This window comes from Puma concolor, chromosome C2, assembly GCF_028749965.1.
Source record: "Puma concolor isolate L17-30 chromosome C2, mPumCon1.1.hap2, whole genome shotgun sequence".
Classification (NCBI taxonomy): Eukaryota; Metazoa; Chordata; class Mammalia; order Carnivora; family Felidae; genus Puma; species Puma concolor.
Genome location: NC_141675.1, coordinates 49379923 through 49404097, shown reverse-complemented (window position 1 = coordinate 49404097; position 24175 = coordinate 49379923). Strand labels below are relative to the sequence as shown.

At 36.0% G+C, this 24175-nt stretch overlaps 2 long non-coding RNA genes across 5 annotated transcripts in view; both read right to left on the bottom strand.

Annotated features, from left to right (window-relative positions):
• LOC147577243 (uncharacterized) overlaps nucleotides 1-6532 on the bottom strand; it is a 46785-nt gene extending 40253 nt beyond the window's left edge. The window contains exon 1 of the long non-coding RNA XR_015240068.1: nucleotides 4132-6532. This is a non-coding gene — a long non-coding RNA (uncharacterized LOC147577243). The remainder of the gene's footprint in view (nucleotides 1-4131) is intronic.
• A 1006-nt stretch (nucleotides 6533-7538) lies between these two features.
• Nucleotides 7539-24175, bottom strand: part of LOC147577242 (uncharacterized) — a 387792-nt gene continuing 371155 nt past the window's right edge. For all 4 annotated transcript variants that reach the window (XR_015240064.1, XR_015240066.1, XR_015240065.1 and 1 more), the window contains 2 exons: nucleotides 15804-15964; nucleotides 7539-10710 (listed from right to left, as the gene is read on the bottom strand). This is a non-coding gene — a long non-coding RNA (uncharacterized LOC147577242). The remainder of the gene's footprint in view (nucleotides 10711-15803; nucleotides 15965-24175) is intronic.

The window sequence follows — 24175 nt, the reverse complement described above, 5'->3', positions numbered from 1 at the left end:
AAGCCACAGATAAGTTCTAGGTGATTTATACTGTTCCAGAGCATAAGGAAAGAAAGCAAACTTCATAATGTTTTAAATGAATTCAGAAAAACTCAAAAACATTATTTTTCAATGGAAACAAAAAAAGTACAATTTCAGTCTAGCTCCATTTGTATATATTCACATGAGTATCCTAAATAAAATGTTAGTAATTAGAATCCAGGAAAACATAGAAAGTCTTATAAATTCATGATCATAAAGATTCCTTCCAAGAATGCTATAAATGATGATTAATTTTAACGAGTAAAAGGGGAAATATTATCATCCTTAATGATTTCTCAAGAAGTATTTGGTAAAAGTCACTATTTCTGATTTTTTTAAAAGGATTATGTGGGTTGTACCACACACACACACACACACACACGTACATACACACATTCATGGTATATATTTTATACATAACACTAAAAGTCTGTGTTGAACTTAACTGTGTATCAAACAGACTAATTCTGGGAAATATAGTCAAATAAACTTAGGAATTTCTCCATTAAAATGTCTTTATTACAGGTTTATAAAATGTAAAAAGCACAATAAAAGCCTTAAGACACTGTATAAAAGAAACTTGTTTAACTGTAATGGATAAACCAACAAAAAACCTTTTTTTTCAGTGCACTATTAACATGTCCTGAAAGACTTTTCATCATGATCAGTTTTGAATTTATGTACTAGAAAAGTTCCATTAAGATCAAGAGCGTCATTGTCATGTTAGCCATTGCCACTAGACAATAGAATGAAACACAATATTTTGATATTGAAAATAAATAGGTGAAATTATAATTTTTGTAGATAATATAATAATGTGGAATTTTCCAGAGAATACTAAAAAAAATATGAAGTACATTAAGAGTTTATAAAAGTGGCCAATAACAAAATTAACATACAAAAATATACTTTTCTTTATAAGCAGTAATTAATTAGAAAATAAAGGACATAAGCTACAATATTAAAAACAAAATATTAAATTATCTAGATAATAATAAACTTAGAAAGAAATATATAGAACTTTACTTTGAGGAAAACTCTGAAACTACCAAGCACCATAAGGAAGACTTAAATAAAAAGACAGTTCTTAGTCCTATAGTTAACGCTAAATATTTTTAAAATGTAAATTCTCCTGGAAAGCATTTATAAATGTATATAATTCCATTTAAAACACCAATTGGATTTTTTGTAATTTAATAGAAAATGATTTTAAATTTTATAAATTTAAATCAGTATAAATTCTGGAAAATGTTTAAGAAATTCTGATGAAAGAGAGAGTAAGGAGATATATGCTTTCAAATAGAAAAAATATATTATAAAATAGCAGTTATAAAAATAACTGTATGCTGTAGGAACAAACTGACATTAATGGAAAGGACCAGAGAAACCATGAGTAAGCACATCAGTGTGAGCGTTTAGTGTGATAAATATGACATCTGATGTCAGGTGGAGGGGTGCAGGATTAGTTATGCAAAAAAGGTGGTGAAATAATTGAGGAGCCCATTGAAGAAATGAAACATCCCCAACAAGCTGTAGGCTGATTAAATGTTTATAGAAAATTAAATTATTAGATAATGCATAAATCAAAATTTTTATAATGTTGAGGAAGTTCCTTCTAAATTTTCAAGCATATTGTACACATGCACAAGAGAAGAGAGAGAGAGAGACAGAGAGATAGAGAAACAGAGAGAGAGAGAGAGAGAGAGAGAGGGAGAGAGAGAGAAAGAAGAAAAACATAAAAGCAAGGATGAATAGATCTTAACAAAATAAGAGAGAACTTGTGACCTGCAGAAATATAGTAAATGAGTTTCAAAATAACCTCAGGAACCAGGAAAAATACTTGCAACATGTATAATAGATGAAGAGCTAATTTCTCTAATATTAATAAATACATTAAAAAAAGGGGCGCCTGGGTGGCGCAGTCGGTTAAGCGTCCGACTTCAGCCAGGTCACGATCTCGCGGTCCGGGAGTTCGAGCCCCGCGTCAGGCTCTGGGCTGATGGCTCGGAGCCTGGAGCCTGTTTCCGATTCTGTGTCTCCCTCTCTCTCTGCCCCTCCCCCGTTCATGCTCTGTCTCTCTCTGTCCCAAAAATAAATAAACGTTGAAAAAAAAAAATTTAAAAATAAATAAATAAATAAATAAATTTAGGGGTGCCTGGGTGGCTCAGTTGGTAAGCATCCGACTTCAGCTCAGGTCATAATCTCACGGATCATGGATTCCAGTCCCACATCAGGCTCTGTGCTGACAGCTCAGAGCCTGGAGTCTGCTTCCTATTCTGTGTCTCCCTCTCTCTCTGCTCCTCCCCTGCTCATGCTCTGTCTCTCTCTTCTCTCTCAAAAACAAAAAAAAAACAAAAAAAACAAAACCAATAAAACATTAAAAAAACTTTTTTAAAACAAATTTAAAAACATACATACCATGATAGGAAAACAGGCAAAGGAGATGAAAGGCATTTCAGAAAGGAAAAGCATAAATGACCAATGAATATTTGGAAGGATATTCCACTTTATCAGTAATCAAAGAAATGAAACTATCAATGAGTATTTTGAAGAGAAGCACATAACAAAACTCATTATTTTGGAAACGTGGGGACATTCTTACTTGAAATACATATTTGAGCAACTTTTCTAACAGTGTTTAAAATGTTTATCAAATGTAAAACATATATTTTTTAGTCTAGCGATCCAACTGCTATATTAATTAAACCAAGAAAATAATCCTGCAAGTATGTCAACACTCATAAATGAGGACGATGATGTGTGGTTTTACTTTGGTGTGCTCTGTCAGTGTTCACATCGGTGTTCTGATATCTTCAACCAAAGAATTCCAATTTCCTTCTTTATGTTTAATATAAAAGTAGAAACAACTGCATGTTTGTCAAGTGAAGCAAAAGAAGTAAGTATAGTACTGTAAATGAAATGGGTGAGGTCGATAAAGGGGATTAAGAGGACACGTGTGATGTGCCCTGAGTAATGTACAGAATTGTTGAATTGCTATACTGTACACCCGAAACTAACATAACATTGTATATTAATTATAGTTCAAGTTAAAAAAGAGAGAGAAGTAAATGAAATCTATACTATCATTGAGATCAGTTAGACAAATCTTGTACTGACATTGTTTAATAAAAAAAAAGACTAGAAAAACAGTATGTACAGTGCATTTACTTAAAACTCTTGACTGTATATCCATGAAAAGAAAACTGTCCAGAAACAGGTTCAGCTAATCATTTAGAGGGTTTTTTTTTACCTGAACTGTGGAATTTGGAGTGATTTTTTTCATTTCATCTTTGTATTATTTGATTTTTTTAAACAAATACTATCTATTACTTTTACAATTTTTAACACTACAAAATATGTAAATTTAGAGAAAAAGGGATATGTCTAAGTAACATAATTTTAAAGTGGAACAGAAAGAAAGTAATTATGGAAAAGGCCTTCATATCGAGACCAAAATCTACAATAGTTTTAGAATGGAGAGAAGCTAGATTGTAGGATTTTAAAAAAAGAAAATGAAAAGCTATAAGAGATAAATTTGGAACTTAGACTGGTTTTTCTTTTCCCCGTATTCCATTACCTCTTTTGTACTGCTCCAGCTTTTTCATCTCTTTTCTGCATTTTCTGCATTTGAATATTTAAAAAAAAATTTTAATGTTTATTTTTCAGAGAGAGACAGACACAGAGTGTGAGCGGGGGAGGGGTAGTGAGAGGGGGAGACACAGAATCTGAAGCAGGCTGCAGGCTCTGAGCTGTCAGCACAGACCCTGATGTGGGGCTCCAACCCATGAGATCATGACCTCAGCTGAAGTCCAAGGCTTTACTGACTGAGCCACCCAGGCGCCCCTCTGCATTTCAATATTAATCTCCTCTCCTTCTTTACCTTAGAGATGACACCTGGTGGTATGCTATCTAGCTCCCCATTTCTTTGCTCACATTGCACGAAATCATCCATACCACCCCCTCTCAGAGGTGTGCAAGCATAGGAAATGTTTTATGTAGGTTAAAAATGCACAAACAGGGTCTTGGATAGAAATACCATGCATTGGAGCAAGAAATATACTGATTTAAACACTGCTTTGTTAGGGGTTTTTCTTCAAAACCGATCCCTACCTTTTTAACACTTTATGTTATCCTTCTTCTTTGCTTCTGTCCAATTTCTTCTCTATTGCTTGCTATTTTCTCTTTGGCCTGCAGACTTTCATCCATCTTTCACATTTACCCTCCGTCCCTGCTTTCATTCTTTCTTTCAATAGCGGTTTCCTTCCATTTTGAACCTATGTAACATGTTAAAACTGGAGGCCTGGAGTTGTTCTTCTGAGTGTAAAAGGTAGTAGGTAGAACACAGTAATTAATTTTTGTTTATAGTAAAGACAGCACATCAAAAAAGAATGACAATGGGTGAACTAAAGAAACAAGACCACACAGAGTCAATACCACCTGATAAACTGCACACACTGGGAAGTTAACCTCGTAATGAAGGAGTTGTGTTTATACTTTCATGTTTCTCTAACAATACTGCTGTAAGAATGACCGTTTTGCAGGGAGGAGAATGCGTCTGTATTATATAGCAGTACAGTTAACCTTTAAATGTTGGGGTGGGGTTAGGAGGGTTGACCTCCCCCTCCCCCTGCACAGTGGAAAATCCATGGGTAACTTTTGACTTTCCCAAAACATAACGCTAATAGTCTACTGTTGACTAGAAGCCTTACTGATATCATAAACAGTTCATTAACACATATTTTGTATGCTACGTGTATTATATACTATATTCTCACAATAAAGTAAGTTAGAAAAGAAAATGTTATTATGAAAATCATAAGAGGGAGAAAGTACATTTACATAACCATGCTGTACTTACTGGGGAAAAAAAACCCAAGAAACAAAAACTGTGTGTAAGTGGACCTGTGCAGTTCAAACCGGTGGTGTTCAGGGATCAACTGTAATTAGTTCTTATTCATAGTAAGTCCTAGTACACTGCCTCCTCCCTCCCTTATTTCCTCCAAGCCCTGTGATTCTCTCCCTCCAGGTGATGCTTTGGATCATTTCACTTCTTTCCATCTCCCATCCCCACTCACAGCAGACGCCTCCCAACAGGCCTCCCCATCTTCTATCTGGACCCTCTAAAACCCATTCTACACACAGCAGCCAGGGTTATCTTTAAAAATATTTATATGATCATAGTAATCCTTACCTTAACACCCTTAAATAACTTCCAATGCTACTTAGAAGAGAATTTAAAGTTGTTAAAATTTAAAATTTTAAATTAACATGTTGTATGATGTCCTGCATGACCTCGCCTGGGCCAGCTTCCATGACTTCCTCCCAACACTGAGCCCCTCATTCACTGACCTCCAGACTCACTGGTCTTCTTTTAAGGTCTAGATGGACCAACTACTTCCTACCTCAGGGCCCACATGCAAGCTGATCTCCCTCGGTGATTCTTTCCTTCCCACTCTTCACCTGGCCAACACTTTTCCCTCAAGCCTCACTTGCAGCAGATTTTGTGGTTCTCTTGCTCATTACCTCTTCCAATCTCTTCTGGTATAGCATCCTGACTGCTTTACTCATACTGCTTTGCTGTCTGAGTTCTGAATGCGATTTATGTTTACCAAACAGAAGATCTCATGCAAGGCTTGAATCCAGAACTGAGTTAACTGGAGAGAAAAGCAGGGTTTGAGGCGACCATTTTTATGAAGCAGAGCTTAGCCTAGGGGATGTGGTTCTGGGGTCAGCAGTAAGAATTATCAGCTCTCTGATTCTGGCAGAAGTAGTAGCTCCTTTCATGGTCCATCTGTGGTATGGCTTTGGGGACCATTTATGGCAGCTCATTCTAGGGACTAAAGCTGAACCACTCATTCTGAAAGCCATTTAATACTCTGCAATGAATACTTTTGCATTTAAGGCTACCTAACACAGATTCTGTTATCTATGGCTGAACCTTGACTGTCCCTCCTCAATCTTCAGACTCCTCAGTTGTACTATTTAATTATATTTGACATTTCTTTCAGAGCACTTGTTCTAATTTGTAATTACATATTTACTCATGTGTTGGTCTGTCTCAATTGTTAGATTATCAGCTTCATGAGAACATAGTAAGTGCTTAACACAAAACTGTTGAAGAAATTAATAAAGCAAAACTATATTAAGATTCTTCTTTACTTACTGCTTGATTACCTGCTTTCCTTAGGTTCTAGAACTGTAGATATATTGGTTGTTTGGATATAACTACTGTTAGTGATTGTCATTATTCATTCTGCATTCACCCAAAGTCATCTTGTATTGTTTTACCCTGGCAATACAGACTCCATTAGAAGTTCCTTCTTGAATCTGATCTCGCTACAATGACTAGGGTTAAACTAAGTTTCCCTAACATCCACTCTTGGATATGAAAGAATATATATTTTGCAGAGAAAGTGTGTAAATAGTGGAGCACAATAAATCTGATATGAGATTTGGACAATTAGGCTAATGTGTTCCTGCTATACAAAGTCTTATTCGGGTTTTTTTTTTTTTTTTTAGTTTATTCTGAGAGAAAGAGAAACAGAGAGAGAGAGAGAGTAGGGAGGGGCAGAGAGAGAGAGAGAGACAGAATCCCAAGCGGGCTCCACACTGCAGCATGGACCCTGATGTGGGGGTCGAACTCACAAATGTGTGAGATCGTAACCTAGGCTGAAATCAAGAGTTGGACGCTTAACCAACTGAGCCACCCAGGTGCCCCTTTGGGTTTTTGATATCCAACTAGAAGAAGAAAAAAAAGGTTAGTGACAGGAAAGAGCAGAACATTATTGAAACTTGGTTTCTTCAGTTGTATCCTATGTCTTTCACATTAGACAAATTTGTACCGGTGTTTCATGTTAAAGGATGAAACATAGTTAGACCTAGAAAATCATCCATTATGCTATATTTCATATGAAGGAGGTCAGTGGGTAGATAGCACAAGATGAAACAAAAGGAAATAAGACAGCTAAATCATGCAAAGAATAAGCTAGCAGACTCAGAAAGCTTACCTTTTATGACTGGCATGTACAAGTGTTCATGTGCAGATCTAGGTCATCTTTTGGTGACCTTTGAAGAGAGCAAGCCTGCTCCTCTTCCTGGTTTCCTTATATCAGTGAATGAAATTACCAACCTAGGAACCCAGACATTAACCTTGATTCTTCCTTCTTTCTTATGGATTCAACTGCTTCATCCAATTTGATCAATAACCACATTCTTTAAATTTCCCTTTTCTTAACCTTTTTTTTGGCTCTAATTTGACAGTATTATTAAAACAGCCTCCTAATTGGTTTTCCATCACTTCAATTTAGAATGATATGCCTAAAATCCAAATATTATCATATTACTCCCTGCTTAAAATCCTTTAGTGGCCTCCCTTTTTAGTCAGGCAAGACACTTTATGACCCCTTCTCATGCCTTACCACTCCCCCACCTATGCCCTCTTCCTACTATCTTTACTGAAATACTTTAAATTCCCAGAAGGCATTGGATCCTCTCCCTACTCCCCATCCCCCCAGGTTTTTGCACTCACTGCTCCATATCCCTGTTTCCCATACTCTTTGTTTGGCTGACTTCAACTCAGTTTACAGGATTCTGTTTAGATATCACTTCTCTAAGAAACCTTTCCCAAACCCCAGTGCTTGGGTTACATTTAAACTTCATGGTTCTCTAAAAAATTCTATCGCTATCATAATTTATCATCCTTCTGAATTTGCCTCTTTACTTGTCTTCTTGTCCATTAGGATTAGGTTTTGTTTAATATTAAAAAATAATAACAGTGACTTAAACAAGTTGGAGGCTTATTTTTATTTATACAAAGGAAATCAATAAATGGGCAGTCCTGTGCTGGTGTGTCAACTTCAAAGTCATCATGTTTCTAGGACCCTTCTATTTTTCTAAACTTCCACAGCACATGGTTTCCATCCCTAGGTTGCCGCATGTCCAGGAGAACTCCAGCAATTATGTCTCCCTATCAGACAGTAGGAAGGAAGAGAAAGCAATGGATAAAAGATGGATTTACTCTGTTTAGTTTCCTTCTATAGCGCTTTCCTGGAAGTCTCACCCAATACCTTACCTTACTTTTTATTGTCTACCCCTAGCTACAGGGGTGACTGGGAAGTGTCACTTTTTCATTGGGCACATCGATGCTTGCCTTTACATGGTAAGGAAGAAGGGAAGGAGGGATTTTGAGTAGACAGCCAGCAATCACTGCTACGCTGGGCTATTTCTTGTTCAAGGGCAGGACTATTTGTTTTGTTTTGTTTTGCTTTTTGCATTGTCCTCAGACCTGAGCAGCACACCACACACTGAGTAGATGTTCAATAAGTATTCACTGAGCCAAATGCATAAATGGTTTAAAAATAAATAGTATAATATTGGCATGCTAACAGACTAGATTGTGCTTTCTCATATATGAAATAGAGAGTCTCCAAAGTTTTTCTTTTTCAAGTTGTGTAATTATTTTTTGTTTTCTAAATAAAATCTTATCTAGAATCCGATATGGAGCAATAAAAGTGGAATGCTTGGGTTGGAGCCAAGCAGCCTGCATCTTGATTTGCTCTCCCCTTCTAGATTCCCCAGGAAGAGCCATGTAATATCTTTTTAGTACTCCAGGCCTTCACAAATCACAATTTGAAGACAACTGGACTCATGATCCCACCAGCACAGGAATCTCTGAATTAAGGTACTATCGTATCATCAGGAAATAATCAACCCAGCTTGTTATCGACAAAAATTAAGCCAACTCTTTTGTCCCTGACAATGATGTCATCCATTCTTGGAATACTGAAATGCTACACCAAAATGCTGAAGTAAGAAAAGATGCAATTTTAATGGCAAATGCAAAACATAACTTGGTGGTCTATATGGAATATTGAAAAGAAAACATACAGTCCTCTTCAGTTTCAATTTTGCCTGTTCTCAAGGTGTAACTCATATCCTAGTTCACCCATAAAGTCTTCACAGATATTCCCCGACTACCCACTTCTAAAGTAGATGTAGGGACTGGATGGAACTTGCCCATTAGATGCAGATCATGGAGTCAAGGGGAGATATAGTATAGAACACTGAGGAGTAAAGCTGGGATGAAAAAGTCAAGCAGAGAGTGGGGCACAATTAATCTTCAGATGGTCAGAGAGGTAAAAATAAGTATGAGGCAAAAAGTTAAATACTAGCATAGAGTCAATGGATTTAAAAGAAAAGGTAGAAGAAAGTACACAAAGTAGTTAGCATATAAGGCTTTTTATTGGTTAGCTCTGACCACCATTGTGAATAGCTACGATTCACTTTAACTTTAATATATGCTAGCATTTAAAAAAATTTTTTTAATGTTTATTTATTTTTGAGACAGGGACAGAGTGTAAACAGGGAAGGGGCAGAGAGAGAGGGAGACACAGAATCTGAAACAGGCTCTAGGCTCTGAGCTGTCAGCACAGAGCCTGACGTGGGGCTCGAACCCATGAACTGTGAGATCATGACCTGAGCTGAAGTCGGACTCTTAACCGACTGAGCCATCCAGGCGCCCCAATGCTAGCATTTTGATGGGAATTTTACACATGTTCTTCTTAGTCTTCATACCAACCTTGAAAAACTGCTATTATTATTCCCATTTTTATCAACAAAGAAGCTGTGGCTTTAAAAAGATCAATTCTTCGTATCTTTGATGGGAAAGAAGGAACTATGAACTTATGGTTCAGTATGTCTTAATCCAGTGCTGCTCTATGTTCTTTCCAACACCAAGATGTTGCTGTGATTGCTGAATTATAGTGCTCTCAGAAAGGATCTTCCTCTTTCATCAGTTTGGCTAATGGCTCTTCAGAGAGGTGTTTAAGACTGCTTCTGTAAATACAGCCTTTGGGGTGAGGACTGAAAAACTTGGTATTTAATGGTAATTATTTCTATTTACTCTTACCTTATGAACTCAGAAGTCTGCACAAACATTGACTCATAAATTGTGAGGTAATGGGTGCTAAACAACATTGACATTTATTATTTTCATAGTACAGTCTATCTCCTTCTTTGATCATCTCCAAAATATACCATCACATTCCTATTGGAAGAATCTCCTTTCATCGTTCAGAAAGGGTCCTGTTTCAGTGGGCAAGGACCTTCTACTGGGACCCCCTCCTGGGGGTTAAATTATGAATTTAAATAGTAGTTAACCAAGGAAACAAGATGCTACAGTTGTCCTGCCCCCACTGACCTATATAGTTACATCTTTCTCATCTTACATTTTCCTGTTTCCTCACTGCCTGGATCTCCACCCCCATCCATCACTGGAAACCAGGTTGAACCCAGCAGTGACTAAATCTCTGAACCATCTCACTCCAACTAATTCATTGGTTGCTGATTGACTGAAAGGCCAACTTTTCCCTTTTAGACTATTTCTGTAAAGTTCACCAGTGAATCATGTGTCATCAAATGGCCACTGAGTCTCCTTAACAGAGAGACAAATGTTACCAAAGTAGAAGCAGTTGTACCTTTTCCTGGAGAAGTTGTTAGAAAGTGTACAAAGCTTTCCACAGCTGTACAGAACCACCTGGAGTGGTTCAAGGCTCTATTATATCAATTTTCTGAAATATTCTTCTGGTTTGGCCTCCTTCTCAGAGGAGGAATGTCTTGGGCTCCTTCCCACCAGCATCTCTTTCCTTCCTTCTGGCTGAGAACCATCCCCAGCCTTCTGGGCACTGATGCCTTCAAGAACAAGGTGGCATGTGAAATAAGAAACAACCAACTCAAGATTTTATAATTAAATAATTAGATTAATTAATCATGTAATTTAAAGTGAATAATTTACTTTCATCTGAATTATTCAAATGTTTTAAATTTGATGGATTTTTTTGGTAACTTCAATCATATGAATCATTGGCTCGAGTTATTCTGGGTGAATAGAGATTGACTACATTTTTAGATACAATAGGTCCAACATGTAAGAATTTGATTTTGAAATCCTATGCTACATGAATTTCAAGCCCCTCTTAGGAATATATGGAGCAAGGAGAAAAAAAGGACTTATTGTGATTTTGAATAGTTCAGCCAGTCTTCACTGGATTGTTAGTATTTTTCATTTTTTTGACATATGATTAGCTAATTTTCTTCCATGCCTGTAATGATTTATGTTTTTATATGCGATCATTTCTTTGGTTATCCTTACACTCTTAGCATAGTGTTGGGCACATCCATGGCACTAGTAAAAATGTACTTTGAAACTGACTTTTTTAAATAAAATATTCTAGGGGCACCTGGGTGGCTCAGTTGGTTAAGCATCTGACTTTGGCTCATGTTATGATCTCGCAGTTCATGGATACAAGCCCCGCATTGGGCTCTGTGCTGACAGCTCAGAGCCTAGAGCCTGCTTCGGATTCTGTGTCTCCCTTTCTCTCTGCCCTCCCATCACGCATGCTCTGTCTCTCTCTGAAAAATAAATAAAAAACATAAAAAATATTTAAGGTTTAAAAATAAAATATTCTAGTGTGTGGATTATGATAAATACCAACTTCTCCTACTGGCCACTAGTGATAATAGTAGGATATATTCTCATGGAACACTTAGAGTAGGATTTTGTTTTGTGATGGACTTTCTTAAAGATAAGCAAATAATAGGCTATTTTAAAAGCTTCAAACACTTATGTTAAAATACATCTGTTTCTTAATTGCCCTGAAAATCTTTCCCAGTCTGGGTGTTGTAAGTGGGGCTTCCCTAAAAATAAGCAAGAGTTCAAAATTGGCCACAAATAAGCCCAAAGAGAATAAATTTAAAATGTGGCTCCCTGCCATCTTGCAATGTTCTTACAGTAAATGGGAAGTGCTATGCCCCCTCCCTTAACTATTCTTTGGCTGATGGCTTTTCTTGGGAATATATTTTCCTAGAGAAATCCTACGAATGGTTGTTTCCTTGAAAGGGCGTGTGCTTTTGCTGGTGAATGTTGATATAGGAAGAAGATGAAAGAAACGTGAAGGGCTAGAAAGGCCCCACAGTTGGTGTAGGGGAAGGGGCAGGGAGAGATTCATGTTTGTTGAGTCCCTATTTTAGCTAAGTGCTAACATCTAACATAATTTTTACTCTGTTAGATGATTTATTGATGAATCACTGAAAATTAATGAAATTGCCTAAATTCACTTTTCTTTCAGAAAAAAAGGGAAGAATTTGAAGTTAATAGATTGAAAACAGAATAGTAGGTCTGTTAAGAAGGATCACCTATGCTGCTTCTCTTCATCAGCCTAGAAGCAGGTCACACAGGGTGGGATCTCACTCGGGCAGACATGAGCCCTACACACCAGCTTCATCTCCTCCTGATGGGAGATGTCTGATGTCTAATTAACAGAGGACTATGCTTTTAGTACCATAATCAGAGAGGAAGGTTCACATGTAAATACCCTGAAGAAAGGCAGCACATAGCTTTCAATTAACACTCAAGTGTTAATAACAATTATGCTACTATACTTACCAAGCATATGGTGAGCACTTAACATATAATTTCTATTTGATTCATAATCACCTTAAAAGTGTTATTTACATGGTAAATATGAAGCAATTATAACTTAGAGTAAATTATTATCACAAGGAATGGAAAGGCCAGTATTGGACACCAAATCTTTTTTTTTCCTTTACTCCCTATAATTTATTTATTTTTTTATAATTTATATCCAAGTTAGTTAGCACATGGTGCCACAATGATTTCAGGAGTAGATTCCTTAAGCCCCTTACCCATCAAATCTCTACTCTTAAATGCAGTAGTAATCATGTTTCAGCGTTGCATGTGAAATTAAAAGTGATTATTATCTGGACATTTACTGGTTTTTTTGACCACCTGACCCCAAAGGAGTATTGTTTTTTTGGTAACCTTACCCTCATTTTCCTACTCTCAGTCCAAGTGCTTTTTAGTGGTTGACTCCATTTTCAGAAACAGAAGTTGCCCCAGATGAGTCTAAAACTGGTCAGCTCGCACCATCTTCTTGGCCATAGTTATTGGTTCCAGATGGGCATGTATGGAAATGAGAACTGATAAAACACAGAACTAACATTTGGGCTTCTGAGAAAGAGACTTTATCTATTTCTTGCAGATTTGATAGTATGAGTGTGAAGTTGGGTGCTGCAGTTATTTTATGATGATCAGGATGAGTCTAAAGCTGCCAATGCCTACCACCTAGAACATGGGAATGGAGAATGGCACAACTAATCCTTATGAGTCAGAGTAGAGAGATGAATCCTGATGGTCATTTGTCCCTGATTCAGACTCTACCAGAAGATATCATTATTGAAATACTCTACAATTATATGAGACAATGCTTTCCTTTTTTTGTTTATGGCAATTTGAGTTTCCTATTGTTTGGGAGTGAACAAATCCTGATATTTTAATTTTACTCAAAAGCACTAACCATAAAAGCAATTATTACACTAGTTAACTAGATTACACTAAAATTAAGCCCTTATCCATGTGAAAAGTCATCATAATTTGGAAGACAAGATCCCACACAGTAAAAAATATATAACACATAAAATTGAAGGATTAGTATCCAAACTATGTAAAGAATCTTAGAAATCAGACCATAATGACAGAAAAAATAACACATTCATTTTTATAATAAAACTGGCATATAAGCACAAAAATTATTTTAAAGGATTTAAATGAAACGTGATTTCCTGTTAATACCACACCTCCATTCTCCTTGCCCAAAGATACACATTTTTGATCTTTTCTCTTTGCATTATTCTCTTGGTTAAACCAAAATATATACTAACATGTATTCTTTATATCAGTAAAACTGTATCATGGTATGGGTATGCATATGAGGAAGGACCCCTCAGCCTGGCTATTCCACACACAGTACATACCCCCTAGCCAATCTCTCTCTAAAAATGTTGACTTAGAGGGGCACCTGGGTGGCTCAGTTGGTTAAACTTCTGACTCCTGGTTTTGGCTCAGGTCACAATTTCATGGTTGGTGACCTTGAGCCCTGCATTGGGCTCTGCGCTGACACTGAAGCCTGCTTGGGATTCTCTCTTTCCCTCTCTCTCTGACCCTCTGGCAGGGCTCTCTCTCTCTCTCTTGCTTTCTCTCTCTCTCTCTCAAAATAAATTAATAAAATTAAAAAAATTTATTTAAACATGTTGACTTAGAGATGATGGGCTTTCCCCTCAGCTGCAGGAATCCTGTGTGCTCTGAGAGTAGCCTGTTTTCTCAATTCAGTCTTCAGCCTTTCAATGTGATCTCCGGAACCTCGTCAAAATAATCAGTGCAATAATTTCACCCCTTTCAATTGTCAGTGTTGCTATCAATTCAATGTCAGTGGTACACCTTTATTTTTATTTCCATGGGATCTAAGGAAGAGAGGTAAACATATTTCCCCAGTCTTTAATTTGGAAGCTGTGGTAAGCAGATTTCTCAGATGGCCCCCAAATTCTCATCCCCTGGTATACGTGCTCCTCCTGGTTATCAGGCAACACTAATCTAGGTGTTGTTGGAAGTGATTTTGCAGATGTAAAGTCCCAAATCAGCTCATGTCAGATTGTCTGGACGGGTCTCATCTAATCACACTAGCTCCTAAAATTTGAGTCAAGAGGTCAGAAATGGAGGAGGCCAGAGATCTGAAGCACAGGAAGGAGTCTATGCACCATCACTGGCTTGAAAATGGAGGGGGCCATGTAGCAAGGAGCAAGGAGTGCAGGTGATCTCCAGGAGAGGAGAGTGGTCCCCAGCTGACAGTCCACAGGGATACAGTGCCCCCAGTCCTACAATCACAAAGAATGAAATTCTGCAAACAACCTGAATGAACTTAGAAGCGGATTCTTCCTCAGAGCTTCCGGAGGGCAAATCAGCCCAACTGATCTTGATATCAATTTTTAAGCCATGAGCAGAAAGCCTAGCCACATCATGCCTGGACTTCAGAACTGTGAAACTAATAAATGGATGTTGTTCTAAGCCACTGAGTTTGTGGCAACTTTTACACAGCATAGAAAATGAATAAAAAGTCTAACTTCAAATACCAATCTCAGAAGTTCTGTCCTTTTAAAAAGTTCCACAGGTATTAACCTCTCAGGTTAAGTGCTGGAATTGTACTCTACTGTCTGAAAGCAAGTCTCCTGCGGTAGATTGGTTAGTGAAGAAGCACCATGGTACTGGATCAGGGTCATGATCTTTTCTCACAAGAAGAAATTTCTCAAGAGTTTTAGAAGCCTTGAAGGTTGAGAAAACCTGAGAGTCCTGCCTGGATGGTGAACTTTTTGTCAGGGTGAATTCTAGACATTCATTCATTCAATAAGCATTTGTGAGCATCGACAGCACTCCAGGTACAATAGTCTATTGGATAAAACTTGTGCAAACAACACGCAGTAAATACTGTAATAACCTTGCTAGTCAAAGTGCGAGGCACTTGGGAGTATCCTAAAAGTACTGAATCTCAGACCTCACAAGAGACCTACTGAATCAGAATCTGCATTTTAACAACACCCAGAAGATTTGTTGTTTTTCTTTTAATGTTTATTTATTTTTGAGAGAGATAAACAGAGTAGGGAAGGGGCAGAGAGAGTGAGGGAGACACAGAATCCGAAACAGGTTCCATGCTCCGAGCTGTCAGCACAGAGCCGGATGCAGGGCTTGAACTCACGAACCGTGAGATCATGACCTGAGCCAAAGTTGGAGGCTTAACCAACTGAGCCATCCAGGCACCCCAAGTCAGCTTCAGTCTTATAACGATAATATTAAACATAGTCTAAGGAAGAGATATTTTCTGTCTCTTAGAAATTAAGGTGATATAACTGATTACTAATGGCATAATAATCATTACCTTTGGCCAGTAGGTTAACTCTGAACTTTATCCACAATTAAAAAAAAAAAATGTTTTTCTTGACATTTCTATTGTCCCGTCCAGCTTGCATCACATTTCATCTATTACATTCTTCATATAGCTCAGTTTATCTTCAGACTAAGAAATTATTTTTAATTATCCTAAAGAAAAGAATAGAGAGGATTTTGTGGAGATGGAACGGAGAGAGAGGACATATGTGAGCAATAATGGGATAGAGCATCAGAAAGTCAAATCAAGTAAGACTGAGGGCATTATTGCAATAGATAGATGGGTTGGTCTGAGTGATTTATACATCACTTCTACACCAAAATTGCTTGGAAGTTATTAAGATGGTGGGATAAACACTTGTTGAATCTGAACTATCAAATTAAATGAACTTTCATTAATTGCTTCTACCTGTAGTACCTGACTCCACCTTTCCAGAAACGCTTCTCAAATCAAACATAATTGTAGATACATGAAGATATAATTCATTTATTATACCGCTAATCTGAAAAATTACTGTTCTATATCCAGGATGATCATAAATCTCTGGGGGAGAGATGTTTATATTTCTTTTGTATTCCAAATAACTATTTACCATATAAAAGGCATGCTTCCAACAAATGCTTATTGATTAATGAGGAAATAATTAAATAGTATGCAAAAGATATATAGCTGATAATTTTAGCCTCTTAATAGGTGCTTTGGCCCTAGGTCTTTACATCCTGACTTGCCCTTGAGTCACACACATCGGCCAATCTATGAAATTAAGCCTTGAGTTTCCAATGGATTATGGTAATTATTTGAAGCTCTTTTTTCCCAGCTATTTCCACATTGATGAAGCACATTCTCAGAGGTTTCAGAATTGTGCTGCTGGAGGTTCAGATAGTTTTGATCAGAACACCCTCCTTCAGGTGGTCCCCAGAAACTGAACTTCTAGTCCTGGCTTTCCAGTTGACACCTAACTGAACCTATGAATTTCATGTGTGGGAAGGGGATTGTTTGACTTTGGCAAACTCTTTTCAAGCATTTTAGCTTTAATGTGCCTATCAATGTTGATTTTAAAGAAGCATTATTATTAAGGATCAATAGCTTTGGAGGAATAAGTAATGGGTCAATCTTTCCCTTTCTACATGCCTCTAGATACATGAATATTCTTAGAAGCTAGAAAAAAATTTGCCTTTGCTAGCCTTGTAATATATTGATTTCATTGCCTGTAGTCAGATAGGTCTGACTTAGCCTTCCATTATTTTTTTCTCAGTAGCTGACATATCAAAATCCATACTATTTTATTTTGTTTTGTGGAAAGGTAATATAGTAGAAACATGGCAACTGAAGGCTTCTTCTGAATAGATGGGAATGATTTCTACCAAGCATACAGACATTTGGTGGTTTCCTGCCATTTGTAACTCCATAGTCTCTGTACCTCACTGAATTTGGTTTGAGTCAACGATTGTATTAAGAGTGTAGTAATACAAGTTAAACACTCTCTAAGAGGAATATTGTATTTCATGATACTATTTGCACCTGGGAATTAACTGTTGCTCAGACCAGTAAAGCAGATAATCACATAACAGCTTCTTTAGAGTATAATATTGATCTTTCCCTATCTCTGCTACCATTTTAATATGAGACACATTTAACTTTGAGTTTCACATTGAGTCATAAAAGTTACCGGAAAAAGGTACCTAGCATAATTAAAAAGTCATCTTGTACTTTATTGCAATATAAGCACAGGGTTCCAGTACATTACAAATTCAGCTTAAATTTTATACTAATATTGGCTGAGTTTTGTATCTTCTGTTTTATGTATATTGGGCTCCCCTCAGTCTGAAAGAAATGGTTTTCTTGTAGGATAATAATGAACACCATGACATAATGACTTCATGACTTCCTGTCAGAAACCTTGCTGCTGGAGCTTGATGTAATGAAAATCGGATTTTTATGCAACTTAATTAACTGTTATCTCCCATTCTCTCCATGTAGTAAAATTAAATGACATTTCTTCCTTAAATGATGGAAATACAATCTCTTTAATGGAAAAGTTTAATAAATAAATGTTAATAAATGTAAAACAGCATACTAATTTCTTATTTTTAAAAAAAGTATTTTATTAAATAAAAGATGCATTTAATTTGGAAAGAAAGATGTATTTAATTTAGAAAGAAAAAAGTTAATTTCCGGGGGAAAAAGTCTGCCTTTAGATATATGATTTGGTAGCTCATGAAAAATATTGGGGTTTTTTCCCCTGAAACCTGATCTCTCAAACTACATTATCCTTACCTCAGAGTCCAATTGTTTTGTATACTGAATAAATAAAAGAGATGTAAGTTTTCTTTAAAAGAATCTTTGACACACCTTAATTCAAGAAAAGAAGCAACTTAAAGAGAATTTTTTTTTTAGGTAATTTTAATGATTAACAATTGTTTGGGGAAAGAATTCATTTCTCAAATGCTACTACTTCGGTTGGTTTAATAAAACAAGGAAATTCGTAAGACATCATTTTTACAGTTTTGTTTATGTTTATTTATTTATTTTGAGAGAGAGAGAACACGTGTGTGCAAGAGTGAGCAAGTGCAAGCAGGGAGGGGCAGAGAGAGAGGAGAGAGAGAATGCTAAGCAGGTTCTATATTGATACCTCAAGAACCTGAGCAGAAATCAAGAGTTGGTTGCTTACCCAATTGAGCTATCCAGGCACCTGCAGCATGCCTCAATAGGTTAAGTGTCCGCCCTTTGATTTTGGCTCAGAACACAGTCCCAGGATCCTGGGAACAGGCCCCTCTTTGGGCTCCACCCGGTACATGGAGCCTACATGGAGCTTGCTTGAGATTCTCTCTCTCTCTCCATCCCTCTCCCCCACTCATGTTCTTTCTCTCTCAAATAAAAAAAATTTTAAAATAAATACTATGTTTGAACATCACATGTTTTAGAGCTGCTGATGAGTGCAATAGGTAGGGAAATAAAATAACCAATATAAATATTTGAAAAGATTAAATGGCATTATCTTGTTTTGCAAATTACATGATATAAATCTGAGGGATTCTAGTAAAACTAACTTATAGAATGATAAAGAAGACTAAATACACTGCTGTATACCAATTGATTGTATACAAGATTGATAGTTTTTCTGTATACTAGTAATAAATACATAGAAATTAAAAAAATACCTTTTGTGTCTAGTTTCTTGCACTTCCATAATGTTTCCAAAGTTCATCAATGTTGTAGCATGTATCAAGTTCATTCTTTTTAAGTAAAATTCTATTGTATGAATAGTCTTATACTTTGTTCATCTATTATATTTTGATGGACACTTAGGTTCTTCCTAGAATTCATTCCTTTTTATAGCTTAATATTTCACTGAATGGATATACCACATTTTGTTTATCTATTTTTCAGTTGATGGACATTTGTATTGTTTTTACTTTTTGGATATTATGAATAATGCTACTATGTACATCTACAAACAATTTTTTTTGTGAACATGTTTTCAGTTATTTTGGGTATATACAGAGGACTGTAATTTCTGGGTCATGTGGTAAATTCTATTTAACTTTTTGAGGAAATGCTGGACTTCTCTACAGTGGCTACACCATTTTACATCTCCGGCAGTAATGTATGATGGTTCCAATTTCTCCATACCCTCATTAATACTTGTTCTCTTTCTTTCTTCTTTCTTTCTTTCTTTTGTCAACCTAATGTATATTAAATAGTATCTCATTGTGGTTTTGATTTGTATTTTCCCAATGATTAATGATGTTGAACATATCTTTCCATATGCATGTATCTTCTTTGGGAAAATGTCTGTTCAAATTCTTTCCCTGTATTCAAGTTGGGTTATTTGTCTTTTTATTATTGAGCTCTAAGTGATCTTTATATATTCTAGATATTAGACCCTAATCAGATATATTATCTCCCATTGCAGGGGTTATCTTTTTACTTTCTTGATACTATCTTTTGATGTACAAAAGCTTTTAATTTGATGAAGTCTAATGAACGATTTAATTTTTAAGAAACTAAATAAGGGGGCACCTGGCTCAGTCAGTTAAGTGGCCAACTCTTGATTTTGGCTCAGGTTCATGAAGTTTGTGAGATGGAGCCCCTCAATGGGCTTTACACTGAGCTGTGGGGTCTGCTTAAGATTCTCTCTCTCTCTCTCTCTCTCTCTCTCTCTCCCTCTCTCCCTCTCCCCCCCCCCCCCGCCGTCCCTCCCATGTTTGTGCTCTCTCAAAAAAAAAAAAAAAAAAGAAATTTAATAATGAAGAGTATTTCATTTTTACACACATATTAAACATTATAGGTCTCTTCATTTCTGTGAGTACACAATTGCTATCTGTTAAACATTTTCCTCCAGCTCTGAGATCTTCCTAACATTTTGTGTGTGTGTGTGTGTGTGCGCGTGCACGCACGTGCATAGTTCTGCTAGTGACAAGGTCCTTCAGGTTTTATTTATCTGATAATGTAATGGAGGGAGGTGAGATAATTAGCTTTGCTATTTAAAATCTCTGTACTGTAATGTTTTACTTTTTACAACAAGCTTCTTTTATTTTTTTTTTTTAATTTTTTTTTTTCAATGTTTATTTATTTTTGGGACAGAGAGAGACAGAGCATGAACGGGGGAGGGGCAGAGAGAGAGGGAGACACAGAATCGGAAACAGGCTCCAGGCTCCGAGCCATCAGCCCAGAGCCCGACGCGGGGCTCGAACTCACGGACCGCGAGATCGTGACCTGGCTGAAGTCGGACGCTTAACCGACTGCGCCACCCAGGCGCCCCAACAAGCTTCTTTTAGTACTATCAAACAATAAGAGTTTAAAAAGAAAAACATTCAATTTCAACAAGAGTTGAATTTATTCATTAAGACAATCTTCTTATGTTAACAGGTTACTCATTACAAAGAAAAGAGATAACAAAATTTTGTTTGATCTCTTCATTTTTTCCAGCTTACTGAGTTTTTTGTCCCTCTATGCACTAATGTTAGCTATTCCTCAAAAACTCACTTATTGAATATATTCTAAATAATACATCTACTAAGGCATTTCTGAGAGGGGCAAATAAAGTCAAGATGGGAAAAAGATTCACAGAAAATTAGGTCAACCAGTTCTATTATTATGATTACATGAGTGGAAAGGTTTCAAAATGGAACTTATTTTCTAACTTAATATTCTTTAATGTCAAATTTTCTTATTCAATGATAGTGGTAAGAGCATGGAATGATGTTAATATAAAGTACCTTTTCATTCACAAATGCGTAACTTTAAAGAGTAAGAGAAGTTCTACAGAGAAAAAGGTTGAAAGCAATATAAAAGTATTCTAGTCTTCCAGACACTTGAGAATTATTCATAATGCTACTTTTCATGATGCTATCATGATGCTAATTATTCATGATGCTATCATAGACATTTCCTGTATGCAGTCTGGAGGAAGAAGTAGAAAAGTAATTCAGTTTTATTATTTAGGCTATTTATAGTCTTAGGTGAGCAACTGGTATTTCACAAAGTGAGTTATGTTTTGACAGATTGAGGTTCTTCATGTAGGTGATGAAAAAAGATAATTAATTTCTAAAAGTGAATTTAATCCACATAGGCAACTTATCCGTACATTGCAATTTGGAGGAGGAATGGTACTGTGAAGTGAAAGATTTGTTATTTCTATCCTCTGTAACTGGATGATTTATTTTGTAAGTGCGTGTGTATTACCTGTAGTGTAGCAACACTGGACATAAAATTAGAATACATAATTTTGAGTCTTGGATTTTTTCTTAACTAGTGGGATAAGCATGAGTAAGTCATTTAAACATTTCTAAACTGAGGAGAACCTGGGTGCCTCAGTCGTTTAAGTGTCCAACTTCGGCTCAAGTCATGATCTCACAGTTCATGGGTTTGAGCCCTGTGACAGGCTCTGTGCTGTGTGCTGACAGCTGACCTATCATATAAGATTAATGAGAGATCAAAATAAGATAATGTTTATAAAGGCAGTTCATAAAATTCTTTACAAATAAATGTATCATTATCCTTCACTCATCATTGTACCATTCTCTATCCATGGGCTTATTCTTTAATGATTATCCTTATGATATTTTTCTGAATATAAAAGTCACATTTTCTGTAAGCAAAAATACAAATAATTAAATACCTCCACCAAATAAAAAATGTTTGGTTACCTTTCCATCTAATTATTACTGGTAATTATAGATAGCTTTTAAAAATGTGTATTATTAAATATATGATCTTCATAGCATTTCATTTTGTTTTATTTGGCATTACACTATGAATATTTTCCCATGTCCTTAACTATACTTTAAGCAATCTAATGACTGTATGGTATGTCATCATATAGTATACAACCTATTTAATTGGTTCTCTCGGGTCAAACATTTATAGTTTAAGACTTTTGTGACATACTCCCAAACTATTCTTACTTACTATTTCATAATCAACATTTCACAATAAAAGAGGTTATTTCTTAATGGAAACCCCACCCCAAACTGGGTATTATATAATTTTTCTTACTACATTTTTATCTTAAATTGATTTTAATAATTTATGTGCACTATTGCAATAGCTTCATAAATTATTTTCTCTTTCTACCCTTACTATCAATAAATTCTCGTAACAGTAACCTTTAAATTTTAAATTATGAAATATTTTTACCAGATTTTAATTTAGATATAACTTACATATAAAATTTGCAATTTAAAGTATATGATTCATGGTTTTTAGCCTATTCACAAGATTGTGTAACCATTACCACAGTCTAATTGAAGAATTTTTTTATCAAAAGTACTTCATACCTATTAGCAGTCACTTCCCATTCCTTTTTCTTCCATTCTCTGTCAATGACTAATCTAATTTTCATCTCTATGATTTTGCCTATTCTGGATATTTCATATAAATGGAATCCTAGAGAATGTGGCTGTGCAGGAAAAAGCACATCAGGCTTAGGTTACTCAAACTGTGCACATGACCAAGAAAGGTCTATTTTCAGAATTGCCCCTTGGCCAGCTCTGGGACCTGAGTTCTGAGCCCTTGCAGTGTTCAACCTGGTAACTCTTTGTATACCAGCAGACTTGGACCATGCTGTATCATTTGCCTGTATACTTTATGTTAACTATATGATTAGTGTGAAACCTATTTTTTTGCTCTGCAGATCTGGAGTCTGAGTAGCTGAATGTGAGTACATGAGTAGCTGAATCTGAGTAGCCTATGTGACTGACCCTGAGTAAAAATCCTGGATATCAAGGTTCATGTCAGCCTCCCTAATGGACAACACTTTGCATCTGTTGTCACACACATCTGTTGCTGTGAGAATTAAGTGCATCCTATGTGACTTCACCAGAGGCGTTCACTTGGAAACTTACACATGGTTTCTCCTCAACTTGCTCATATGCACTTTTTCCTTTTGCTTTTCATTGGCATCCTTTTCTGTAGTAAATCAAAACCATGAATAATATAACAACATCTGGTTCTTTTGAGTTTTTCTAGTGAGCCATCAAGTCTGAGGATGGTCTTGGGAACCACTGACAGAGGGAATTTAGTGTTTGGCTTCTTTAATTTAGTATAATGTTTTCAAGGTTTATCCATACCATATGTATGAGTACTTTGTATCTTTTTTATTTCTGAATAATATTTCATTGTATGGATATACCATATTTTGTTTATGAATTTATCTGTTAATGGACACTTGGGTTATTTCTACTTTGGGGATATTATGAACAGTACTGCTATGAAAATGCATGAACAAGTTTTTTCTGTGAACTTATGTTTTCAATTTTCTTTTGTATATAACTAGGAGTGGAATTGCTGGGTCATATGGTAACTCTATATTTAACTTTTTGAGGACCTGCCAAATTGTTTTTCACAGCAATGCATCATTTTACACTCCTACCAGCAATGTATGAGAGCTCCAATTTCTCCACATCCTCACCAAACCTCGTTTTCTTTCTTTTTTTATTATGACCACCCTAGGGGGTGTGAAAAGGTATCTTGTGGTTTTGATTTGCATTTCCCTGGTAAATATTGATGTTGAGCATCTTTTCACATGATTATTTGTTGCTGTATATCTTCTTTGAAGAAACACCTACTCAGATCCTTTGCTCATCTTTAAATTGGGTTATTTGTCTTTTTATTGTTGAGTTGTAAGAGTTCTTTATATATTCTGGATACCAGACCTTTATTATATATATGACTTGCAAATATTTTCTCCCATTGTGTGGGTTCTCTTTTCATTTACTTGATGGTATCCTTTGAAGCACAAACAGTTTTAATTTTGATGAATTTATTTTTTCTTTTGTTTCTTGGGCTTTTGATGTCATATACACACTATATTAAACATTCAGAAAAAAATAATATGGCATGTAATTATGTACTCACAA